At 43.1% G+C, this 27,308-nt stretch overlaps 1 pseudogene; it reads left to right on the forward strand.

Moving 5' to 3' along the window:
* Positions 1 to 576: 576 nt before the first annotated feature.
* LOC117442747 (SLIT-ROBO Rho GTPase-activating protein 1-like) lies at positions 577 to 26,932 on the forward strand (annotated as a pseudogene).
* Positions 26,933 to 27,308: the final 376 nt, after the last annotated feature.

The raw sequence follows: 27,308 nt of genomic DNA on the forward strand, positions 1-27,308 counted from the left end.
TGTCTCTACTTTAAAGAGTCCTCTCCTGCTGATGTTCAGGTGTATATCAGTATGTAGTGTCTCTACTTTAAAGAGTCCTCTCCTGCTGATGTTCAGGTGTATATCAGTATGTAGCGTCTCTACTTTAAAGAGTCCTCTCCTGCTGATGTTCAGGTGTATATCAGTATGTAGCGTCTCTACTTTAAAGAGTCCTCTCCTGCTGATGTTCAGGTGTATATCAGTATGTAGTGTCTCTACTTTAAAGAGTCCTCTCCTGCTGATGTTCAGGTGTATATCAGTATGTAGTGTCTCTACTTTAAAGAGTCCTCTCCTGCTGATGTTCAGGTGTATATCAGTATGTAGTGTCTCTACTTTAAAGAGTCCTCTCCTGCTGATGTTCAGGTGTATATCAGTATGTAGTGTCTCTACTTTAAAGACTCCTCTCCTGCTGATGTTCAGGTGTATATCAGTATGTAGTGTCTCTACTTTAAAGAGTCCTCTCCTGCTGATGTTCAGGTGTATATCAGTGTGTAGTGTCTCTACTTTAAAGAGTCCTCTCTCTTTAATGACGTGTGTTCCCCTCTTCTTGCAGAGTAAGGAGATCATCTTCCAGCTGCAGGAAGACCTCATGAAGCTTCTCAACGAGCTTTACACCGTGAGTAGATCCAACACACGGAGGACATTCCTAACGTCCTCATATCAGAGGCCTGTACCACCAAGACGGTTCAACCTAACCTGGATATGTTTGAGTTGCCCGGCTTACCTAATCCATAACAAACGCGCTCTCGCTGTAGTTGAATGAACTTTAATATCAGACATATGAAGAAGTGAACCTTTAAACATGACTCAAACACTTGATCAGGATCAAAGCCTCAGAGCTGCAGCTGCAAGGTGAACACAGCTGGGAGCAGAACACGTGTTTGAATGCGTACATTAACAGGTTCATGATATCACTGCCCGTCTCACACACCATCTGACTTTCATTACATTTGACTCGAGTGTTTCCTCAACTTAAAGGTGGGGTAGGTAAGTTTCAGAAACCGGCTCGAGATACACTTTTTGTTATATTCCATGGAATGCTCTTAACGTCCCGATAGCAATGAGTATCTGAAGTGCTTTGACAAAAAATCCATAAAAAAATATCATCAGTGGAAGCCGTGATACTGTAAAAAGTACAACCAATCATCTGAGCCGGCTAAAGTAACTGGATGGCCTACCTGCCTGTCAGCCTTCCATCGGGGCACACACTTATCTCGTGCCCTCATTGGTCATGTGCGCGTTCGTGTGTGTTGGGGGAGGGGCTCTGTGAGGAAGTGGCAGATTTTCTCCGGTTGTGTATTTTCAAATTCTAGCGATCTCGAGCCGGTTTCTCAAACTTACCTACCCCACATTTAATGTGTTGCTTAAAATAATGCCTCTCAGAAGGGAACTGGCGTCGTAGGACCGGAAACCCAGAGTTCCCCTGAAGTTAGTCGCTAAGCAAACATCCGGCTTCGCAGTGCAGGCCTCTGGTCTTTCACACAAGTCTAAACACATTAGTTGTTGTTTTGTCGACAAACCTAAGATGTTAAGGTCTGGAAGCTCCTCCTCAGACACTCACAGTGTGAAACACGAGCAACATAACGCGTTGGGGTAACGTAACCCGTGACAACAGAGATCAGTGGTCTGCGTGTAGGGAGGGGCAGCAGCCATATAATTGGCTAGAACTAGCTAGGACATAAACACGAGTGAAGTATAACCGGACGAGAGAGAGAGAGAGAGAGAGAGAGAGAGAGAGAGAGAGAGAGAGAGAGAGAGAGAGAGAGAGAGAGAGAGAGAGAGAGAGAGAGAGAGAGAGAGAGAGAGAGAGATGGGGGGGCCGGTGAGCAAAACACACCTTTAGACCTGACACACTGAGCTACGGCACTGTCGTATACATTGAAGTATTCCATTGGATAATATGTAATCGGCGTCGGCCACCCCACCCAAAAAAATAAAAATAATTACAATACAAATATTCATAACTCATTTTCTCATACCTGAATAATTTCTAATATATATATAAACATAGTTATTTCATTTTTTAAACAAGCATGTTACATATTACCATTACATAAATGTCTTAGATACTGTATCAATCATGTCACGATGTCGCTTAGTTTGATGAACGAACGACGTGATGTTACTGATGTAGTTATAATGTCCTTATGCTCCCAGGTGATGAAGACGTACCACATGTACCACGTGGAGACGATCAGCGCGGAGTCCAAGCTGCGGGAGGCGGAGCGCCAGGAGGGCCGCGTGAAGGGGGCGGGGGGGGTCCGGGGGGGCGGAGCCTGTGTTCGGACTCAGGATCGAGGAGCGCCATCAGAGACGCAACGCCGCCCGCAAGATGGAGAAGATGAGGGAGAAGGTAGGGCCGGTTGATTATCTGAACGGCAGACGTGTTTCACTGCAACGGGGGAGACAATCATTAAACACTGATTAATTCTGTTTTACTTTTCTATACCGTATGTATTATTTAAATATATATAAACTATATTCCTGATTCCAGTGAGACGGGACTGACAGCTCATCTTTCTTTAAGCTGGTTAATGTTTCTTTTTGATAATGTGTGTTTGTTTCTCCCCCAGAGGAAGGCGAAGTACTCTGAGAACAAACTGAAGACTCTGAAGGCGAGGAACGAGTATCTTCTGACTCTCGAGGCCACCAACGCCTCCGTCTTCAAATACTACATCCACGACCTGCCAGACATCATCGACGTGAGGCGCTCTCTGTTTTATTCATTCATGGAGCAGAGGAAACGGGAACACCGTCAAGTTCAAATGCTGTCCTAAAGGACTCTAAAAGGATCTATTAAAGTTTCATTAAATGTCCCGTTGGAAGTCGCTGGAGCAGAAAGCAGAAACTGTTCCTTCTCCTTCGACAAACCTTCTTTCACGCTGCGATGCTTCTCTGCCGGTATAAAAGGCATCATTCAACAACAAGGCATTCAAAGTGCTTTAAAACTAAAAACCCAAACGACTAAGAAACCCGTTTTATAATTGCATTGAAATACATTTTAAAGCAGTCATTAAAAGCTCTGGATCTTAGACATATTTTATTTACACATTTTTACTTATATATATTTTAATGCTAATTATAAATTCTATTCGTGTTTTCCTACATATTTGTATTTTAGATTTACATATTCTTACATTTTGAAATAGAGAAATATTTGTATTTTATCTTTTTATTGTTTACATATTCTTTCTTTAACTTCTTGTGTTTATATACATTTATGTATTTCTTCTGCACATTCTTACTTTTTCTTTGGGTGTTTATAAATATTTTTATTTTGTCTATGCGCTTTTTGTCTTTAACTGCTTACGTTTATATAAATAATATTATTCAATTTCTTTCAAAAATATGTATCTTCAATTGTATGCGTTAAAATGGATTCATCAACTTTAATGGAGCCCACTTTCCCGTAGGAGGCTAACATTCCACCACTGACCCAACACATAAACATATACAGTCGTAACACTTGGGATAAATAAAATGTAATATATAGTATGTATAGCCATCCCAAAAAATATTAGAAAAATGAGAATCTTGTCCCGATTGCTGTGACCTTACTTTAACTCAACTTAACTTAATGTCTATTTTATTTATTTCAATCTAAAGTAGAGCAGCAGTCACTAAAACCCACTTTCCCTTTGGATGAATAAAGCGAAATGTATGTGTATATTTGAAGGGTTCTGGTTCTTCTCCCCAGTGCTGTGACCTAGGGTACCACTCCAGTCTGAGCCGGGCCCTGAGGACCTACCTGTCTGCAGAGCTGAGCCTGGAGGCCTCGAGGCGGGCGGGCCTGGAGGTTCTGGAGGGGGCGGTGGAGGGTCTGGATCCAGCCCGGGACCGGCAGCGTCTGCTGGGCCTCTACCCCACCGCCTTCTGCCCCCCCGCACGATTCAGCTTCCAGTCACACATGGGAGACGCAGTCAGTATCACACTTTACTTTATTAGAGTTATTATTTACTAGTTCTGCCTTTTTATAAATTGGTATCCAGATACATAAACGTCACTTAAAGGTCTCCTATCGTGCAAAATGCACTTTGTGATGTCTTTTCTACATCAACATGTGTCCCCGGTGTGTCATGGCTAACACTCAGAGCTAACATGTGCTGGAGAGCATGTGTGTGAAGAAGCAGGAAGTAGAAAGGAACTCAGCTTGTGGTGTAACCGGCAAGAGAGAAAGCCTTTGAGCTCCAGACTGTTTCAGAGAGAATCCTTGATGTGGTTTGGAACATGATGGCGTTTCATCACGGCAGAATTTAGCTGAGTTTCGGCTTCTCTCTCTCTGCAGTCAGTAGCTCAAAGGGGGCGTGGCCACAGAGCTAGTACCCAGAATCAGCACTTTAGTAACAGCTGAAATAGAGGGGTTTGAGGCAAAACACTTCAGAGACATGTTTTTTATAGATATGGTCCTATAATATTAATATTGTTCTAATATAGCATAATAGGTGAGCTTTAAGTTATTGTACTATATGATTCACCTTACAACACATATCAACACATATCAATATATTTTATTTTCTCTGGACAGTGATTAATGTCCTGCTTGTTTCACCTCCTTCCAGGTGACCCAGATCGCCTCCCAGCCTCAGCTGCAGGCCGAGCTCACGCTGCGTCTCACTCAGCTGCAGACACGCCTCGCCTCCCTGAAGATCGAGAACGAAGAGGTAACACACACACACACACACACACACACACACACACACACACACACAAACTAACGCACCAAATGATACAGATGGAGAGTGGTGCAGGGATGGAGTCCTTTGTTCAGCGGGATAAGGTGGCTAATGTTGGGCGATACAGGAACTACAGCACGGTCACATGACTTCACGTCCCCACCGCTAAGCTAAAGGAGGCTAATGTTGGCCGTTCATTTACACTTGTTAGCAACCGCTGTATATGACAAATAATAATAAAAAATGTGGGCTGTATGTCGCCTTAAGTGTTAAACAAAGACATTGTAGAAGCTAAAAACCCTCTGATTACAAAATAAAATGTTAATCTGACATTTAAAAACTGCACAGTCGTGGTAATTTATACTGTTATAATGGGTAATAATGTAGCAGCAAGCTGTGTGTGTGTGTGTGTGTGTGTGTGTGTGTGTGTGTGTGTGTGTGTGTGTGTGTGTGTGTGTGTGTGTGTGTGTGTGTGTGTGTGTGTGTGTGTGTGTGTGTGTGTGTGTGTGCAGCTGCTAACTCAGCCTGAAGGTTATAAAAATGCTGAAGGAGTCTGGATTAATGAGCAGCATCTGCACGCCTCAGCAACACACACACACACACACACACACACACACACACACACACACACACACACACACACCCTGCTAATCATGTACAAATAGGAGCTCTTTTGCACCCATTATCCTCGCTGTAAATACAAACACGCTTTGCATATGTAGCAGGCATAAACACACACACCATCAAAGGTTATGCAAAATGAAACTCCACCGTGAATTTAATTGATAATTCAAACCTCCTGAAGCACGAAGCTCAGCGCGAGTTCAGTCGTGCTTTAATACGGCATTAGGGCTAAAAGCCATTCAATGTTTTAACCCTTATCTTTTAACCAGGTGAAGAAGACGTGGGGGGCGACCCTGTCCACTCTGCAGGACATGACGGTTCTCGAGGACTTCGATGTTTCTCAGAGCTTCACTCACAGCCCGTCCTCCGAGTCCGTGAAGTCCAGCGTGTCGGACGGATATCTGAACAAACCGAGCCTCGCCAAGAAGAGAGCCAACCAGCAGGAGACGGAGCTCTTCTACTTCACCGTGAGAAACACTTAAACTGTACCTTAGCTAAGAGAGAAACTAACCAGCAGGAGACGGAGCTCTTCTACTTCACCGTGAGAAACACTTATAACTGTACCTTAGCTAAGAGAGAAACTAACCAGCAGGAGACGGAGCTCTTCTACTTCACCGTGAGAAACACTTAAACTGTACCTTAACTAAGAGAGAAACTAACCAGCAGGAGACGGAGCTCTTCTACTTCACCGTGAGAAACACTTAAACTGTACCTTAGCTAAGAGAGAAACTAACAAGCAGGAGACGGACCTCTTCTACTTCACCGTGAGAAACACTTAAACTGTACCTTAGCTAAGAGAGAAACTAACCAGCAGGAGACGGAGCTCTTCTACTTCACCGTGAGAAACACTTATAATGTACCTTAACTAAGAGAGAAACTAACCAGCAGGAGACGGAGCTCTTCTACTTCACCGTGAGAAACACTTAAACTGTACCTTAGCTAAGAGAGAAACTAACCAGCAGGAGACGGAGCTCTTCTACTTCACCCTGAGAAACACTTAAACTGTACCTTAACTAAGAGAGAAACTAACCAGCAGGAGACGGAGCTCTTCTACTTCACCGTGAGAAACACTTAAACTGTACCTTAACTAAGAGAGAAACTAACCAGCAGGAGACGGAGCTCTTCTACTTCACTGTGAGAAAGACTTAGGATAACACTTAAACTGTACCTTAACTAAAAGAGAAACTAACCAGCAGGAGACGGAGCTCTTCTACTTCACCGTGAGAAACACTTAAACTGTACCTTAACTAAGAGAGAAACTAACCAGCAGGAGACAGAGCTCTTCTACTTCACCGTGAGAAACACTTAAACTGTACCTTAACTAAGAGAAAAACTAACCAGCAGGAGACGGAGCTCTTCTACTTCACCGTGAGAAAAACTTAAACTGTACCTTAGCTAAGAGAGAAACTAACCAGCAGGAGACGGAGCTCTTCTACTTCACCGTGAGAAACACTTAAACTGTACCTTAGCTAAGAGAGAAACTAACCAGCAGGAGACGGAGCTCTTCTACTTCACCGTGAGAAACACTTAAACTGTACCTTAGCTAAGAGAGAAACTAACCAGCAGGAGACGGAGCTCTTCTACTTCACCGTGAGAAACACTTAAACTGTACCTTAGCTAAGAGAGAAACTAACAAGCAGGAGACGGACCTCTTCTACTTCACCGTGAGAAACACTTAAACTGTACCTTAGCTAAGAGAGAAACTAACCAGCAGGAGACAGAGCTCTTCTACTTCACCGTGAGAAACACTTAAACTGTACCTTAGCTAAGAGAGAAACTAACCAGCAGGAGACGGAGCTCTTCTACTTCACCCTGAGAAACACTTAAACTGTACCTTAACTAAGAGAGAAACTAACCAGCAGGAGACGGAGCTCTTCTACTTCACCGTGAGAAACACTTAAACTGTACCTTAACTAAGAGAGAAACTAACCAGCAGGAGACGGAGCTCTTCTACTTCACTGTGAGAAAGACTTAGGATAACACTTAAACTGTACCTTAACTAAGAGAGAAACTAACCAGCAGGAGACGGAGCTTTTCTACTTCACCGTGAGAAACACTTAAACTGTACCTTAACTAAGAGAGAAACTAACCAGCAGGAGACAGAGCTCTTCTACTTCACTGTGAGAAACACTTAAACTGTACCTTGATTAAGAGAGAAACTAACCAGCAGGAGACGGAGCTCTTCTACTTCACCGTGAGAAACACTTAAACTGTACCTTAACTAAGAGAGAAACTAACCAGCAGGAGACGGAGCTCTTCTACTTCACCGTGAGAAACACTTAAACTGTACCTTAACTAAGAGACAAACTAACCAGCAGGAGACGGAGCTCTTCTACTTCACCGTGAGAAACACTTAAACTGTACCTTAACTAAGAGAGAAACTAACCAGCAGGAGACGGAGCTCTTCTACTTCACCGTGAGAAACACTTAGGATAACACTTAAACTGTACCTTAACTAAGAGAGAAACTAACCAGCAGGAGACGGAGCTCTTCTACTTCATCGTGAGAAACACTTAAACTGTACCTTAGCTAAGAGAGAAACTAACCAGCAGGAGACGGAGCTCTTCTACTTCACCGTGAGAAACGCTTAAACTGTACCTTAACTAAGAGAGAAACTAACCAGCAGGAGACAGAGCTCTTCTACTTCACCGTGAGAAACACTTAGGATAACACTTAAACTGTACCTTAACTAAGAGAGAAACTAACCAGCAGGAGACAGAGCTCTTCTACTTCACCGTGAGAAACACTTAAACTGTACCTTAGCTAAGAGAGAAACTAACCAGCAGGAGACGGAGCTCTTCTACTTCACCATGAGAAACACTTAGTATAAGACTTAAACTGTACCTTAACTAAGAGAGAAACTAACCAGCAGGAGACGGAGCTCTTCTACTTCACTGTGAGAAACACTTAAACTGTACCTTAACTAAGAGAGATACTAACCAGCAGGAGACGGAGCTCTTCTACTTCACCGTGAGAAACACTTAGTATAAGACTTAAACTGTACCTTAACTAAGAGAGAAACTAACCAGCAGGAGACAGAGCTCTTCTACTTCACCGTGAGAAACACTTAAACTGTACCTTAACTAAGAGAGAAACCAACCAGCAGGAGACGGAGCTCTTCTACTTCACCGTGAGAAACACTTAGGATAACACTTAAACTGTACCTTAACTAAGAGAGATACTAACCAGCAGGAGACGGAGCTCTTCTACTTCACCCTGAGAAACACTTAGGATAAGACTTAAACTGTACCTTAACTAAGAGAGAAACCAACAAGCAGGAGACGGAGCTCTCACCGTGAGAAACACTTAAACTGTACCTTAACTAAGAGAGAAACCAACCAGCAGGAGACGGAGCTCTTCTACTTCACTGTGAGAAACACTTAAACTGTACCTTGATTAAGAGAGAAACTAACCAGCAGGAGACGGAGCTCTTCTACTTCACCGTGAGAAACACTTAGGATAACACTTAAACTGTACCTTAACTAAGAGAGAAACCAACCAGCAGGAGACGGAGCTCTTCTACTTCACCGTGAGAAACACTTAGTATAACACTTAAACTGTACCTTAACTAAGAGAGAAACTACTTTTTAAATCCTTAGAAATTCCGCGAGTATCTGGAGGGAAGCAACCTGATCTCGAAGCTGCAGGCCAAACACGACATCCTGAAGAAAGCTTTAGCCGAAGGTGAGACCCTCCTCCTCCTCGTCAGACGTAATAATAATACAGACGTGAATCCCCTTAACTCTTTACCCGTGTTTCTCCTTAAGGATATAAAGCCGAGCTGCTCACCACCAGGTATTCCGTCTGCTGCATTTTCATATATTCCATATTAACACAAATGGTCCATTTCTCACTCTGTCTCTCTCCGATTGTTTCAGTCGTGGGCGGAAGAACTCCCACAGCAAGCATCAGGTAGACTCTCCTTTGTGTGTGTGTGTGTGTGTGTGTGTGTGTGTGTGTGTGTGTGTGTGTGTGTGTGTGTGTGTGTGTGTGTGTGTGTGTGTGTGTGTGTGTGTGTGTGTGTGTGTGTGTGTGTGTGTGTGTGTGTGTGTGTGTGTGTGTGTGTGTGTGTGTGTGTGTGTGTGTGTGTGTGTGTGTGTGTGTGTGTGTGTGTGTGTGTGTGTGTGTGTGTGTGTGTGTCTGTGTCCTCGCGCTGTCCTCACAGACAGACTCGGAGGAGCGCAGGGATGTCAGTATTGTTTATGAAGCAGCGTATAGATGTTAGGGAATCATTTGCTTAGGTCAGGGGTGTCAAACTCAAGGCCCGGGGGCCAAATCCGGCCCGCCGCTTAATTTGATGTGGCCCACAAGAGCTTGCAAAGAGTATACTACGTTTATTATAAGGTTACGTGTGGCTTTACAGGAGCAAGTTGCCCATAAACTACACGCCCCACAATGCATCTCATTTTTTGAGATACGCACTGAAGAAACTTGCAATTATTTGCCCTAGACTTCTGCTTTCAGACGTAGTTAATTAAGTTATTACCCTATCTGATAATAATCCAATGCAGAGGAAATATTGTAAAATAATACATTATTTTATATATGTATATTTATATAGTCTTAAAGTTACCACCGGCCCTTTGAGAGCAACCATCATTCAAATGTGGCCCACGATGAAATTGCGTTTGACACCCCTGGCTTAGGTATTCAACCTTCGACACGGTTCATCGTGTTCTCCTCTCACTGTCTCTTTCCCACGGAAGGTCTACGGCCTGGGTATCGCTGCTATCTCTCTTAAGGCGGCGCAGCTTGGGCGCATTGTTGTTGCCAGTCTATGACGGAGCACAAGCCGCCATGAGGTAGTTTACTGTTCAGGGACGAAGGTTCCCTGACGCACGTTCTTCTCTACGGACGAGAGCTCTGTAGATTCAGGGTCCATAACGTTTAGTCTCACTGATAAAGAATGTTGATTATTACACTCCGAACTAATTAAAACCTCGATCTGCAGAAAGAGTTCTTCAGAATTGGTTTGGCAGCCTCCGTGTCAACTCGTGGCCCGTGACATGTCTTGTGAATTCTCCGGCCGAAAATAAACCGTCAGTGTTTGCCGTCAAAGCTCCAGCTCTCCTCGTGCCTCTCTGAGTCCTGACTCTCCATCGCTGCAGAAGTTTCCCCCACAGTAGAAAGTACATTATTTAAATGAAAATACAATTGATGTACTTTTACAAACAGTGAGCAGCAGGGCAGCTGCAGCAGGTGTGTGGTTGGACTCTGTCCCACAGGCAGGCTGCAGTGCAACGTCAGAGGACACTGGGCCAACTGTGCATTCTCAAACTGCACCACTTAGAACTGACTAAACAATGCAGAGATTATTTTTATATAATTGTATTCAATAACCGTAACGAAATTAAACCGTGTGAAGGGATTTGTAAATAGGAATACAGATAAAGTCTTAATGTTTTCATAAATATATTTCTCTCCCAGTGAAATTGGCATGCGACTTCTTTTTACCCTCTCAAAGAACCGGAATCGAGAACCGAAAAGAACCGGAATCGAAAAGCAGAACCGGAATCAGAACCGGAACCGAAAAGAACCGGAATCGAAAAGCAGAACCGGAATCAGAACCGGAATCGAAAAGCAGAACCGGAATCGAAAAGAACCGGAATCGAAAAGCAGAACCGGAAACGAAAAGAACCGGAAACGAAAAGCAGAACCGGAATCGAAAAGCAGAACCGGAATCAGAACCGGAACCGAAAAGAACCGGAATTCGAAAAGCAGAACCGGAATCAGAACCGGAATTGAAAAGCAGAACCGGAATCAGAACCGGAATCGAAAAGAACCGGAATCGAAAAGCAGAACCGGAATCAGAACCGGAACCGAAAAGAACCGGAATCGAAAAGCAGAACCGGAATAAGAACCGGAACCGAAAAGAACCAGAATCGAAAAGCAGAACCGGAATCAGAACCGGAATCGAAAAGAACCGCAATCGAAAAGCAGAACCGGAATCGTTAAAATCCAAACGATACCCAACCCTAATTATATGACATTTAGACGTGTTATACATCGATACTGTGAAAAACACCCAGAAGATGGCATGAGACGAGACGTGCGTACTTATCGAGGGATTCATATATAATTCTATATATTTGAGATGTTTTTTAAAAGGATAAAGAAGGATTTCATTGATCCTTATTTGGGAAATGTTTGCGTTGCAGCGTAAAAACACGAGGCATTGAAGACGAGAAAGAAACAAAATGTAAATCTTTCTCGGAAGTCAAAGCATTTCAAACTTTAAGGAGAAGGAAAATAAATGTCGTCGATTATGTAAGGTGTGCAGGGACGGAGGGGCGTGTCTCAGGCATTTAGGATAGAACATGTCGGAGTCGATAAGACCTTCAGAACTAAAATAAACAAATGAAGTGTAAACAATAACTAACTGTTGTTGTTGTTGTTGTTGGTGTGTTTTCAGGATTCAACTAAAGCCATACCCTTGCTTGTGGAGAGCTGCATCCGTTACATCAACCTGCACGGTGCGTTCACTGTCCCTTTAATACCATGGGATTATTGAGACTCTTGATGTGTTATTTTACCTCGTGGTTAGTTTCACACCGTGGACGTTATTCATTATTATTAAGAACACACTTTTTAAAATTCACTTTTACAATTATTTTAAAATGTAATTGAGTTATTATATTGGATTCTGCTTTTATTCTTCTTCGTGGAAACTCTTTGTAATGTACGTTTTTAAAAGGTGCTATTTGATAAACGTTATATAATTGTTGTGATGGTTGTAAAACAGCTATTAAATTATTATTAAAACGTTCTTAAAAGTAATGTGTTGAAGATTCAAAGCTTTATTGTCATGTGCACATACGGTGCAGACATGGCAATGGAAGACTGAAGTCAACATGAATGGGATAAAATAGAACAGATAAAATAGTGCAAGAGAATGTTTTGAGATGTGCAAGTAAATACAAATAGTGCCAGAAGAGTCTATATACAAGTCAACGGAATGATATCTTAGAGAAATAATTAGCGAAAGGCAAACAGATGAACCCTGAAAGCCCTGTGATCAGTACAGGGCGGTGGTGGAAAAGTCGATGCTGGCAACTGGAAGGTCACCAGTTCAAGTCCCGGCAAGACCAAGTGCTACCGAGGTGTCCCTGAGCAAGGCACCGTTCCCCACACTGCTCCCCGGGCGCCGTTCAAAATGGCTGCCCACTGCTCCTAACACTAGGATGGGTCGAAGGCAGAGAAACCGTTTCCCCACGGGGATTAATAAACGTCCATAAAAATAAATAAGAAAATAGAATAATTAACATTATATGCTTCTCTTTGTTCCCTCAGGTCTGCAGCATCAGGGAATATTCCGGGTGTCGGGGTCCCAGGTCGAGGTGAACGACATCAAGAACTCCTTCGAGAGAGGTTTAATCATTTAAAACATATAGTCTTATACTCTTGCCTTTTACTAAACGGTTTGTTTTTGTATTCGGGATCGTGGGAAACGGTATTTCGATCACACTCTGAAAGTTGACTTTGATTCTTTGAATGTCCTCCACAGCTGCAGGAAGTGTTTAACCCCGCCTCTCTGTCTGTGTGTGCTTGCTATTGAAGGAAACGACCCTCTGATCGACGAGGAGAGTAACCACGACATCAACTCTGTGGCCGGGGTGTTGAAGCTTTACTTCAGAGGTCTCGAGAACCCGCTGTTCCCCAAAGAGAGGTTCAATGACCTGCTGTCCTGCGTCCGTGAGTCCCTCGTCTCTCTAACACTCACATCCTTTAAAGGTCACCTATCATGCTACTTTAGGCAACAGCACAGGTCTCAGATATATATGTTTCTAAAGTGCTGATTCGGGGATAAAGCTTTAATGCGGGACCCGGCAGCTACCGTCTAAACTAAATGCTGCCGTGATGAAACGCCGTATCATGGATTATCAAGGATTATTTCTAGTGATGTAACGATATATCGAATATCGCGGTAAATAAATGTCTTAATACCGTCGTGAGACAAAATCTACCGCGATTTTTTTTTTGTATCTTTATTCAACCAGATGGTCCCGTTGAGAACATCGATCTCTTTTTCAGGGGAGACGTGTCCAACATGGCAGCAAGTAGGTTACAACATGAACATAAAACAACAGATAACACAAAAGGACATGGTATTCACACAGGGCTACATGTACACACCTGGAGACATGGACAAGTACCAACAGTATATCTATATCTCTGTCAATAAGCCTCACCTTCTTGGCAAACACTGTGTTGTTGTTGAAGTGGTGGAGAGACACAGTTTGACCCACTGCTGTCCCCCAGGACCAAAGCATGTCTCTCTGTCCCAGCGACATCAGTACCAAGCGAGGGAGTTGTTTCCACAGCAGGGGACGCCCAAACATCCCAGCTCCTACCTGGACATGTGGACGTGCTCATATTCGAGAGAGAGAGAGAGAGAGAGAGAGAGAGAGAGAGAGAGAGAGAGAGAGAGAGAGAGAGAGAGAGAGAGAGAGAGAGAGAGAGAGAGAGAAGAGAGAGAGAGAGAGAGATGAGAGAGAGAGAGAGAGAGAGAGAGAGAGAGAGAGAGAGAGAGAGAGAGAGAGAGAAAAGAGTTACTTGAAAAACTAAAGTGAAACTTGATGTATTCTATTGCAGGGTCTGATTATTATATTGTTGACACTTTAAAATACTACTATCTACTAAAATGCTACGAATCAGATTTATTATTTAATAATTATCGCGATAAATATCGTACCGTGAGTTTTTGGTATCGTTACGTCCCTAATCCTCTCTGAAACAGTCTGGAGCTCAAAGGCTTTCTCTCTTGCCGGTTACACCACAAGGTGAGTTCCTTTCTACTTCCTGCTTCTTCACACACATGCTCTCCAGCACAGGTTAGCTCGGAGTGTTAGCATGCTAATGTAAACACCGACCAGATTACGTCCAGAACAGTCGGGCATTGTTTCTGATAGCAACGTTTCTGATTGGCCCGTGGGTCCACATTTCAGATGTTACGTCATATCGGACGCAAATCTGGATCAGCTCCGTTGTTCCCCGTCTTTAGAGATTTGGGTACGGAGGAAAAGAGAGAGGGTTTTATTTCCTGACGCTGCGTGAGTTCCCCGACACACCGAGGACACATGGGGGACGCACCGGGACACACCAGGGACACATGGTGACGGAGAGAAGACATCACAAAGGGCATTTTGCACGATAGGTCCCCTTTAAGGTTTATTGGAGGTTTATTTGGAGTCATCACTAATGAACAATTCCTCTGCCTTCGAGTCACCACAGTATTAAGTTCATAAGCCACATATTCTGACTCTGAAATGGCTTTTTTCAGAAAGAGAAATCAGCCTATTTTGCAGCGTTAACATTAGTATCAACATTTAAGCTAACCTCCACTAAGGTATTGTAATCCTAAACATGATCGTTAGCTGTGTGAATGTCTAAGTTTAGCTAATTATAATATAATTACAGAAGTCCACGCTCACACCACAGATATCATTATATATCTCTGACAGTGGTGAATAAATGTTCCTTCAAAATCATTAAAAACTGACATTGTTACGTTGTTCTTTGTGTTATCTGTTGCTAACCTCTCCTCCAGGCCATTTCACTCACATCTAAAAGTGAGCCCATTATTAAAGATGAATGCAAGCTGATTAAGATATAAAAAAACAACGACATGACCCTCTATATCAGGGGTGTCAAACTCAAGGCCCGGGGGCCAAATCCGGCCCGCGACTTCATTTCATGTGGCCCGCAAGAGCTCTGAAAGAATGTAATATGTTTATTATACGGTTACATGCCGATTTACAGATGCACGATGTCCATAAACTACATGTCCCACAATGCATCTAAAATTAGATTTTTTTTTTATTGTCACTTTTTTTTCAAAATTTGGATTTTCTTTTAAAATAATTTTTGACATTCCCACTGAAGAGACTTGCACTTATTTGCCCTAGACTTCTTCTTTCAGACGTAGTTATCTTTGAAGCTTTTACCCTATCCGATAATAATCCAATGCAGAGGCAATAATGTTATATAATACATTATTTTATATATGTTAAATATTTATATATGTATTTTTATATCGTCTTAAAGTTACAACCGGCCCTTTGAGTGCAACCACAATGCTGATGTGGCCCGAGATGAAATTGAGTTTGACACCCCTGCTCTATATAATTGCATCTCTTGTATCTTCAGCGCGCTCTTTGCTTCTCTGCAGCGTCTCTTCCCCAGCAGAGATGTTTCACATGTTGTTGTTTATTTCTGCGGATGTGTTGTTGTGTTGTTGACGTCTCTCTGCTCTTTGGTGTGTGTTTCAGGAATAGAGAACATGTATGAGAGGGCTCAGTGCGTCCGTAAGATCCTGCTGGGCGTCCCGAGGGCCACTCTGATCGTCATGAGATACCTGTTCGCCTTCCTCAACCAGTCAGTACGCCCTCCGATGAAACTCACACTCCGATGAAACACACACTCCGATGAAACACACTCTGATGAAACACACACTCCGATGAAACACACATAAGCCGCTTTCACACCAAGTACTTTGCCGCACTTGATCCCCCATGGAACTAAAAACAGATCGCGTTCACACCGGAAAAAGTCCCTGAGGGAGGATTAGGCAAATGAAGCCGCTGACGTCACTTCTTCTTCTTCTGCTTTGGGTTTACTGGCAGGCCGCAAACCACTTCACGGCGTATACTGCCACCCGGAGTCCCCGGCCGGAAGTCCCCGGAGTTGGGGAAGGCTTCAGTAGAAGCTGCTGGGACTCCCAGCAGCTTCTACTGAAGCCTTCCGAGTAAATCGCCAGAACGCCGACACCTCCTCATCTCCACCGCTCCCATGTTTTATTTGGTGTTGCTATAAGTTAGTCTCTCTGCGTTGGTGCGCGGGGCTAATGCTAATGCTAATAATGCTAATGCCAGCAAATAAAATGGCGGCTTCACAAAGCTTTTCAGAGTTTCACGGGGCGTGGTTTGCAATTCGCCCAGCCAATAGAAATTGGTACTTTTTTCTCCCCAGGAAAGTTCCAGGAAACTGACTACTTTTAAATCCAGGCTGAAGACTTTTGTTTTTGTCGCTGCTTTTAATTAAACTTAGACTGCACTGTAACTTTTATCCATGTATTTTTTCTTTTAATGTTTATTTTATTAGCTTTTCTTTTTAATGACTGATTTTAAATGCCATTTTCTTAATGTTTTTCATTTTTTGTAAAGCACTTTGAATTGCCTTGTGTTGAAAAGTGCTATAGAAATTTGCCTTGCCTTGGTCTGAAGGGGAGGGGCTTAGCTTGACCCTGGTGGTGGTGAATGGATGGTTGGGTTCGGTCTGAAGGGGAGGGGCTTAGCTTGACCCTGGTGGTGGTGAATGGATGGTTGGGTTCGGTCTGAAGGGGAGGGGCTTAGCCTGACACTGGTGGTGGTGAATGGATGGTTGGGGTCGGTCTGAAGGGGAGGGGCTTAGCTTGACCCTGGTGGTGGTGAATGGATAGTTGGGTTCGGTCTGAAGGGAAGGGGCTTAGCTTGACCCTGGTGGTGGTGAAAGGATAGTTGGGTCAGTCTGAAGGGGAGGGGCTTAGCTTGACCCTGGATTCAGAGGGACAGGAGGGGAAAAGGGTGGAGGGGGGTTGCGTCGAGTCACCTGAAATGACAGCTGTCAGAGGGGAGAGCAGATTTAAAAGGGTTAGCGGAGCGCAATGATAGGCTTGTGAGAATAGAGCGTGATTGGTTAAGCTGGGGAGGGACGCCCCCGATCAGAGAGAGTAGTAACATAGCATAGTAAATGAATGAGTAAAAGAAGGTATTCCTGGTTGAACTTGCGCTGAGCTTCATGTCATAGATTTGGAGGATTTTAGCCTCACATTTTTGATAATAACAAGTGATCAGAAACAAGTGTAAAAAAAGCTTTTCGAAGTGAACTTATTCCCCCGATGTTTCTCCCAGTCTGTCCCAGTACAGCGATGAGAACATGATGGATTCTGGGAACTTGGCCATCGTGTTCGGGCCGACGCTGCTGCCCACCCCCGACGCCCTGGACCAGGTGGCCTGCCAGGCGCACGTTAATGAGGTCATCAAGACGGTCATCCTCAACCACGACAACATCTTCCCCGACACCAAGGAGCTGCCGGGGCCCGTCTACGAGAAGTGCATGACAGGGGACCAGTACTGGTGAGGGGACCAATCAGAACACTTTAATTAAAGAGGACCAATCAGAACACTAATTAAAGAGGCCCTATTCTGGTTTTTTTTCGGGTGTGAGGGGACCAATCAGAACACTTTCCTTAAAGGGGACCTATTCTGCTTTTTGGGGTGTGAGGGGACCAATCAGAACACTTTCCTTAAAGGGGCCCTATTCTGTTTTTTGGGGTGTGAGCGGGAACCAATTAGAACACTTTCCTTAAAGAGGCCCTGTTAAAAAAAATTGGGGTGTGAGGGGACCAATCAGAACACTTTACTTAAAGAGGCCCTATTCTGTTTTTGGGGTGTGAGGGGACCAATCGGAACACTTTCCTTAAAGAGGCCCTATTAAAAAAAATTGGGGTGTGAGGGGACCAATCAGAACACTTTACTTAAAGAGGCCCTATTCTGTTTTTGGGGTGTGAGGGGACCAATTAGAACACTTTCCTTAAAGAGGCCCTATTACATTTGATTGGGGTGTGAGGGGACCAATCAGAACACTTTACTTAAAGAGGCCCTATTCTGTTTTTGGGGTGTGAGGGGACCAATCGGAACACTTTCCTTAAAGGGGCCCTATTCTGCTTTTTGGGGTGTGAGGGGACCAATCAGAACGCTTTCCTTAAAGGGGCCCTATTCTGTTTTTGGGGTGTGAGGGGACCAATCAGAACACTTTCCTTAAAGGGGCCCTATTCTGTTTTTTGGGGTGTGAGGGGACCAATCAGAACACAAAGTTCCGGAACACAGTGTCATCACTTTGGAACACTTTCGCTTCTATTGGCTAGCGCTCCAACACATTGTACGTGATAGGCTAAGGGGCGGGACACCTCTAAGCTGGTTGACCAATCACAACAGAGCCGGCCGGCTAACCAATCAGAGCAGACTGGGCTCTGGTTTCAGACAGAGGGTGAAAAGAGGTGCTGCAGCGTGAGAAAAATAAAGAGCTTTTTGAACATTATTCAGAATAGGGCCCCTTTAATTTAAGAAACAACCCTCCCAAGATTATAGAAATGTTTTGCTTGACATTTTGAAAGATTGGGAAATGTTGCTAGTCTTTCTTCAGCGGTTTTAGTTTGAAATGTATCTAGAATCTATAATCGTGTTCTGCTGTCTAAACGCTTCATTGGCAGCCTTTTCTTCCATCTGTGCATCCTCCATTTCGGATCCTGTGTTAATCTGATTCTTCCTCTTCTTCCTCTTCTTCTTCTTCTTCCTCCTCCTCCTCCTCCTCCTCCTCCTCCTCCTCCTCCTCCTCCTCCTCCTCCTCCTCCTCCTCCTCAGTGAGAGTCCCTTCAGTGAACCAGGAGCTCTGGAGGAAGCAGAGCCTGATGGAGGCACCGAGACTCAGACCAGCGACGAGGGTACGCCGACCTCTGACCTTCACAACATCCTCCCACACACTCCCCCCTGTGTGTGTGTGTGTGTGTGTGTGTGTGTGTGTGTGTGTGTGTGTGTGTGTGTGTGTGTGTGTGTGTGTGTGTGTGTGTGTGTGTGTGTGTGTGTGTGTGTGTGTGTGTGTGTGTGTGTGTGTGTGTGTGTGTGTGTGTGTGTGTGTGTGTGTGTGTGTGTGTGTGTGTGTGTGTGTGTGTGTGTGTGTGTGTGTGTGTGTGTGTGTGTGTGTGTGTGTGTGTGTGTGTGTGTGTGTGGTGGGTGTGTGTGGGTGGGTGTGTGTGTCTCTGCTGGAGAGAGGTTGCTACGGCAACAGCAGCCATGGAGACTTCTCCTCCCCCCCCTCTTTCATCCTGCCTCCCTTCTCATCTATCTTATCGGTTTCCGATTTAATAGAAAAATACTGTTTCAATACTGTTATCTGATTGGTGTAGCAATGGGGAGGAACAAAAGCCTTAGAGACGTTTGATTGACAGGTGGCTCTTCTCTTCATCTCCCCCCTCCCTCCTCTCTTCCCCCCCCCCCTATAGAGGGTGAAGGCGTGGAGGCGGTGGCGAGGTTCGACTACGTGGGTCGGTCGGTTCGTGAACTCTCCTTTAAAAAGGGGGCGTCGCTGCAGCTGTTCCAGCGCGCGTCACATGACTGGTGGGAGGGGCGGAGCAACGGCAGCCGAGGCCTCGTGCCGCACCAGTACATCGTGCTGAAGGACAGGCGAGTGCTCAGCAGGCTCTTATTTTGAAAGCCATTAAAAAATATATATACATTTGGGTTTTTTTCTTTTTATTCAATCTACATTTTTAAACTTCTTTTATTTTGAAATACCTTTTTTTAAATATATATATATTTGTAATTAAATCTAAATGTGCTTTTATTTTTTAAATCCCTATTTTTTTGAAATATTATATATATATTTTTTTATTGAATCTAAATGTGCTCTTATTTTGAAATACATTAAAAAAATAAATGATATACTGTATATGTTTTTTATTACATGTGCTTTTATTTTGAAATCTCTTTTTTAAATATATATGTGTTTTAAATTAAATCTAACTGTGCTTTTATTTTTGAAATATTTTACATACAGTGTACATACATTTAGTAAATCCAGTTGCATTAAGTTGCTCGTAAAAAAAACGACTAAGACACATCCTTTATACTCAAGTAGAAGTACAGATACTTGTGTTTAAAAATACTCTGGTGAAAGTAGAAGTACTGACTAAACTTCTATACTCAAGTAAAAGTAAAGAGGGCTTTGAAATGTACTTCAGTAAAAAGTACCCATAACTAGCAGCTGTTTTAAAGAGTGTCACATGACTGGTGGGAGGGGCGGAGCAACAGCAGCCGAGGCCTCATGTCGCACCAGTACATCGTGCTGAAGGACAGGCGAGTGCTCAGCAGGCTCTTATTTTGAAATCCATTAAAAAATCTATACATTTGGGGTTTTTTCTTTTTATTCAATCTACATTTCTAAACTTCTTTTATTTTGAAATACCTTTTTTTATAAATATAATATATATATATTTTTTAATTAAATCTAAATGTGCTTTTATTTTGAAATCCCTATTTTTTTTTAAATATTATATATATATTTGTTTTGATTGAATCTAAATGTGCTCTTATTTTGAAATACATTAAAAAAAATATATGATATACTGTATAGGCCTATGTGCTTTTATTTTGAAATCTCTTTTTTAAATATATATATGTGTTTTAAATTAAATCTAACTGTGCTTTTATTTTTGAAATATTTTACATACAGTGTACATACATTTAGTAAATCCAGTTGCATTAAGTTGCTCGTAAAAAAACGACTAAGACCGTTTTGTTTCTAGAATGACCTTTTTATGACATTATTTAACATCATAGAGCGCTGTAATCTCTCAGCAGTGATCAGCCTTCAGTCAGAGTCACTGATGGATGAGGATTCGCTGCTTATTGATCACCGTTACACCGGACAGGAAGTCTCTCTGCGCTCCGTATCGATCCGTTATCCGACAGTTTTCCCGATGTTAGTCCTGATGGAGCCCCTCTCCTCTCCCTCTCTGCAGGAACGAGGTGATGTCCGAGTCTCTGAGCCAGAAGGCGGACAGCGACAGCAGCGACGACAAGAGGTCCCGCAGCGAGCTGAGCTCCCCCACCGACCCGCGCCCCCCCGACACCTACAACAGGTCAGCATGTACCACACACTCCAACATGAAATACACAAGTACACACATCCTTTACTCAAGTAGAAGTACAGATACTTGTGTTTAAAAATACTCTGGTAAAAGTAGAAGTACTGACTTTGAAATGTACTTCAGTAAAAAGTACCCATAACTAGCAGCTGCTTTAAAGAGTACCTGACCTCCCTTTATATTAATAGAACAATAATGTCATTGTTAGCTAATGAATGTTTCCATGGTGACCAACGGCAACATGACAACGTTTCCATTGGTCCCTCTTCTTTAGAGAAGACCAGGAAGTGATGGATACACGGATCGTGTTCAAATCAATAGGCACGCAGTGACTCTAAAGAATAATGACCACGCACCAACACACATTCAGACTAAAGGAACCAGCTGTTTGGGAAATGAGAGAAGTAGAAAGTACAGGTATTTGAGTTCAACATGTAAGAAGTAGAAAGTACAGGTATTTGAGTTCAACATGAGAGAAGTAGAAAGTACAGGTATTTGAGTTCAACATGTAAGAAGTAGAAAGTACAGGTATTAGAGTTCAACATGTAAGAAGTAGAAAGTACAGGTATTTGAGTTCAACATGTAAGAAGTAGAAAGTTCAGGTATTTGAGTTCAACATGTAAGAAGTAGAAAGTACAGGTATTTGTGTTCAACATGTAAGAAGTAGAAAGTACAGGTATTTGTGTTCAACATGTGAGAAGTAGAAAGTACAGGTATTTGTGTTCAACATGTGAGAAGTAGAAAGTACAGGTATTTGTGTTCAACATGTGAGAAGTAGAAAGTACAGGTATTTGTGTTCAACATGTGAGAAGTAGAAAGTACAGGTATTTGTGTTCAAAATGTACGAAGTCAAAGTAAAAAGTCGTCGAAAAATAAGTAGTGGAGTAAAGTACTGATACCAGAAACATGTACTTAAGTACAGCAACGAAGTATTTGTTACTGTACTACTTCCCACCTCTGGTTTTCACACATACATGTAAATATATCTAATATGTATATATGTTCATTTTAATTCCTTTTAAAGTTACTTACCTGTACAGTATATAATTGTATTTTTCTCTTTAATTGTATTAATCTCTAATCTGTGTGAATCTGTTCTGTCCTGTTTTTCATTCTCACCCTGTTGCTGTTAAACTACTGAAGGTCTATCTTATCTTATCTCACAGAGAGAGAATATAAACACCTCTGCTGTCGCCTCTAAAAATACCTGAGTGTTCATCACGCTGTTAGCACTCTGATCCTCCGGAGACGAAACACACCTCTCTCACATGCAGGAAGTCTGAGGAGGAGAGGTGTACGAGAATAAAGGGAGTGTATGTGTGAAAGCAACCTTGGGAAATGGGATAATATTAGTAATATATGAGTTTCTTGATATTTGATATTACTTGATATTCTCTATTATCCTCATTCTATGGGGAAAAGATGGAAAGATATTCTAAGAATCTCAGAGAATTCCTTAAAAGTGAAGACGAGGTATATTATACGGTTTGTGTCTGAGTGTTATCCCCTTCACCACTCAGATGAGTTACTACATGTATTACCACTACGTTGAGATCATTCTGATTGTTGTAACTAACCTGTAATGTCTCCATTAATCACCCTGAATAGACTTCCTGTTCCCTCACAGCTCACAGTGTGTTTCTACTTCCTGTTTCCAGTCACCGCAGGAAGCGTACGGACGGATTGTTCCGGCGCCCCCTCGGTCGCTCCTCTGATTGCCATGGTAACGGAGGTGGAGTGATGATGGACCGCGGTTCCCCCCCGGTGACGACGGGTCACTTTAGCCCCCGAGAGCTGCTGCTGGGCCGCGGACAGGTGAGGACCCCCCCCCCCCCCCCCCCCTCTATAAATATATAACATATAGGGCTGTCAGTCGATTAAAATAGTTAATTGCAAAATAATCGCACATTTTGTATCTGTTCTAAATGCACCTTAGAGGAATATTTTTCAAGTTTTTAATACCCTTATCAACATATGAGTGGACACATATGCTTTATGCAAATGTTTGTTTATTATCATTTGAACAATGACAAATATTCTCATGAATATTCTCAACACAACAACCTGGAATCTCTCTCTCTCTAATTTCAGCCAGAGGTAGCATATCAATATTAAAAAGCAAAGGTCCTACTATGGAGCCTTGAGGAACCCCGCATGACATATTTATCAGGGTTGATTTGTAATTGCCTATTGAGACAAAGTTTGTTCTGTCCGTTAAGTAGGAACTAAACCAGTTTAGAGCTGTTGCTGAAACTCCCACCCAGTTTTATAGACGGTCTAGCTCTAGCAATATGTTGTGGTCAACAGCTTTTTCAATCAATTTGCTTAAAAAGGGAAGGTTTGATATTGGCCTGTAGTTATTCACTAGGTTATGCTTTTTTTGGAGCGGTTTAATTATTGCAGTTTTCAGGGCCTGTGGAAATACACCTGATTGAAGAGACTTGTTTACTATGTGTAGTAGATCTGAGGGATGATGTCGAGGCTACTGGAGGAGGATTTGAGATGTTGGATAATGTCTTCCAGGTCTTTAGCATTTATCAGACGGAATTTTGACATGGTGTCTGAAATGGCTTTAGGTGAACACAGGGACAGTACATTGGCTGTACCTGATGCAGAGGCACTGACTGCCTGTCTGATTTGCATGATGTTGTCAGTGAAAAAGGAGGCAAAGTCATTGCAGGCCCTGGTGGATAGAAATTCTGAGGCTATCGACACTGGGGGGTTTGTTTCTCCATAGGATTTTGGAATATTGTAAGACATAAGGTCTGTGGAAAACAAACCTGTTTGATAAATGCACGTTTTGTTCAGCCGGATAATCTCCACACGTCTACTTTTATAATTTCCGAATCATAAATCTAATGTCCAGAAGCAAAATGCTAACGTTATGCTACAAAGGAACTCCAGGCGAGTCCAGCAGCACGACCTCAACGTTAAGATCCATATTCAAACAGACAGATTCTAAATGGTACGAGTTGAAGTGTTTGTTGGAACACTCTGCAGGAGGCAGGGACTTGCTCTCAAGCAGAACAGGGCAAACAAACCTAGAGGAGTGTTCGGCGTAATGACGTACAACGGCCTCGACAACTTCTGTAGTCCTATTCAGCCACTTGGTAACAACCATCGTTTTTCAGACACCTCAACTCTTCAGAAATCACCAGTGGGGTCACTGCTGATGGATTTAATGTCGTAGAACAAAACGTGATCCGTGTCTTCAATGCGTCTCAACCACAGACCTTAGTTCAGCTATTTTCCAAACCCTATGGAGAGATCCCATTGGCTCTGAGACGAGGGGACAGGAAGTGGTGAAATGCTAACTCACTTCCGGGTTTTAGGACTCGTCACTGCACCGCTCAATTAAGAAGGTTTTTTATCGTAAAAAAAATATTCATGTTTCTTTACACATCAGAATATCGGGTTTACAAGAAAAATATGTATTTGTGTGTCAGGTGATGACCCCCCCCCTGGGTCAGGTGATGACCCCTCCCCTCGACAACAGCCCCGAGCGACGCCGCCGCTCAGCAGCCGTTACCATGAGTCGCCATGACTCCCTGCTGCGGCGCCCCGAGGACACGCCCCTCATCAGGAGGTCCAGCAGCGGGAACCACGGATTCACCGAGCAACACCGCACACTAGCTCAGGTACACACACACACACACACACACACACACACACACACACACACACACACACACACTATACAGAGACACACACACTATACAGAGACACACACACACATTTCATTCACTATTTATTATCTATTCTCATTATTATGTATATTATTTTACATTTTGTATACATTTCGATACATTTCAAAATTACACTTTTTTTCTCCATTTGCCTGAACTTTTACGTGTATTTTTTTTCTTACATTTCAAGATGTATATACTGTAAAGCATGTGTTGCTAAAACTATACATTTTTACAATCATATTGCCATTTTTATCATTATTTTATATATTGTTTTATGTTTGTGTGTTTCTTTCCTTTTTATTAAAAAATGTGTTATCGTCATTAATATCAATGTTTTGTTTGAAAAGATATTTAAATGAATGAATCATTATTTATTTTATAATTTGCCTTTTCATTTTTTTCATGCATTAATGTCATTGTAGCATAATTAATATCTCACCACAAAATAAATCATTAAATAAAAGGAACATCCCAGTTTCTCAGAGGAAGGGTCTTCAAGTCCCACCCCCAAACCTATCTTTACCTGCCTCAGGACATCGAGGAGACGGTGAGCGTGGCCCTCGGAGAGTTTCGCCGCCCGGCCCCCGACGTGGTTCTGGATACTTTAGAGATGGTGAAGAACGGCCCCCCCACCCCCTGCTCCTCAGAGTCACCCAGCCCCCACAGCACCCCCAGCACCCCAGGGACTCCGGGTACCCCCGTTACCCCGGGTACCCCCAGTCCTCTGAGTCCTCTGAGTCCTCTAATTCCTCTCCCAGGACCCCCTCCTCGACCCTCAAACCCCTCCCCAGACACCCTGGGGTCGTTTAAACCCGTGGCGGCCGCTCGTATGGGACCCCCCCTACGGCCCCCCGCCCTGAAACCCAAACCCATGGTACCCCCTAAGAGCAACACCCCCCCTCTGCCACCTCCGCTGGACAAATCCTGCACCATGTGAGCCAGAAGAGGCCGAATCAGGGTCAAACCGGGCCGAAACAGGGTCTTAATCAACATGAGGGTCTCCATGGAGGAAGTGTTGCCGTAGTAATAATCTAAAATATGAGCTATGATATTGTGTGTCGTCAGGTGTGTATCTCGGTGTGTAGGGGTTTATTTCTCCGTGTGTTGAAGCATTTATCAGAGTCTAGCTGAGGGAAAGACAGGGTCCTGTATATGAGGAGGGGAGGGGGGACATGGGGGATGTAGTTCAAGAAGAAAGGGGAAATGTAGTTTCGGTGACGTGGATGTTGGCTGTGCTGTACTGACGATAGGCTGGAGGAAGAGGAGGAAGAGGAAGAGCCTGCTGCTGCTTATTAAAGACTGAAAGACTGGCTGCTGTGTCTGAGAGACTGAAGGAGGAAGAAGGATCAACAACGACTGGACGATGAGTTTTAGAGAACGGAAGGGGGGCAACATTTAAATCAGACGCAGGAGAGGGGGGGAATATTCTGAGAAAGAAAGCTGACTTTCCAATACGACCATTTTACGAGAAAGAAAACTTGAATATTCTCTTGGATTTTAAACTCAAAATCAAGAGTTTGTTTCCTCGTGTGACGCTCAGAAGAAATGCTATTTATGAGAAAATATATATGATTAAGTATTCCCAGATATTAAAGCCATAAATGTATGAGAAAATAATTCAGAAAAATCTGTTAAATATACACTTTACTGTAAGAGAATATCCACGTTTTGTTCTTGTACATTTTCCATTTACTCGCTGAAAGAGGTTTTTTCTCCTAAAATGTGGCTTTAATCTGTGAAAATATTTCTTGACACAAGAGAATATCTGGTTTACAAGAGAAAATATTTAGACTAAAGTCACAAATATATTTAAATATGTATTTGTTTTGAGAATATTATCCCAGAAGAATTACCACATATTTACAAAATGATATTTATAAATGTGTTTTCCTCTCGTATGGAAATGTCAGGATACCCCCCCTCCTCTCCAGCTCTGTGGCGTCTCTCCAGCGCTCCTGCTACCCGTCGTCTGTGTGTGAATTATACTTTATTTTTTTATTTCCCACTGGGTTTCAGCTGCTACGCTCACGTACACCTCAAACACCACGAAACGCCTCTTGAGGTGGTCAGTGACGCCACATTATTTAACCAACGTCCGCCCGGATATTTAATGAATGTTTCCGTATATTTAACGACTGTTCGGCCATCGATGAATGTCCAGCGAGCCGCTGACTTAAAAAACAGCCTTTCTGTGTTTTCTGAAGAAAAAAAAAGAGTGTGTGTGTGTGTGTGTGTGTGTGTGTGTGTGTGTGTGTGTGTGTGTGTGTGTGTGTGTGTGTGTGTGTGTGTGTGTGTGTGTGTGTGTGTGTGTGTGTGTGTGTGTGTGGTGTGTGTGTGTGTGTGTGTGTGTGTGTGTGTGTGTGTGTGTGTGTGTGTGTGTGTGTGTGTGTGTGTGTGTGTGTGTGTGTGTGTGTGTGTGTGTGTGTGTGTGTGTGTGGCTTGCCTGCCCTTGTTCTGCTCCCTTGTATAAGTGCAGACTCACTAAAATAGAAATAGACGATAGATTATTAATGCCTGCCTTGAGTGCCAGAACACGCAAGTGCAAGTTGGGAGAGCATGCCACTTTGTGTGTGTGTGTGTGTGTGTGTGCGTGTGTGTGTGTGTACCTGCTTGTGAAGTCAC

The sequence above is a fragment of the Pseudochaenichthys georgianus genome, unplaced genomic scaffold (assembly GCF_902827115.2).
Source record: "Pseudochaenichthys georgianus unplaced genomic scaffold, fPseGeo1.2 scaffold_467_arrow_ctg1, whole genome shotgun sequence".
In the NCBI taxonomy this organism is placed as follows: Eukaryota; Metazoa; Chordata; class Actinopteri; order Perciformes; family Channichthyidae; genus Pseudochaenichthys; species Pseudochaenichthys georgianus.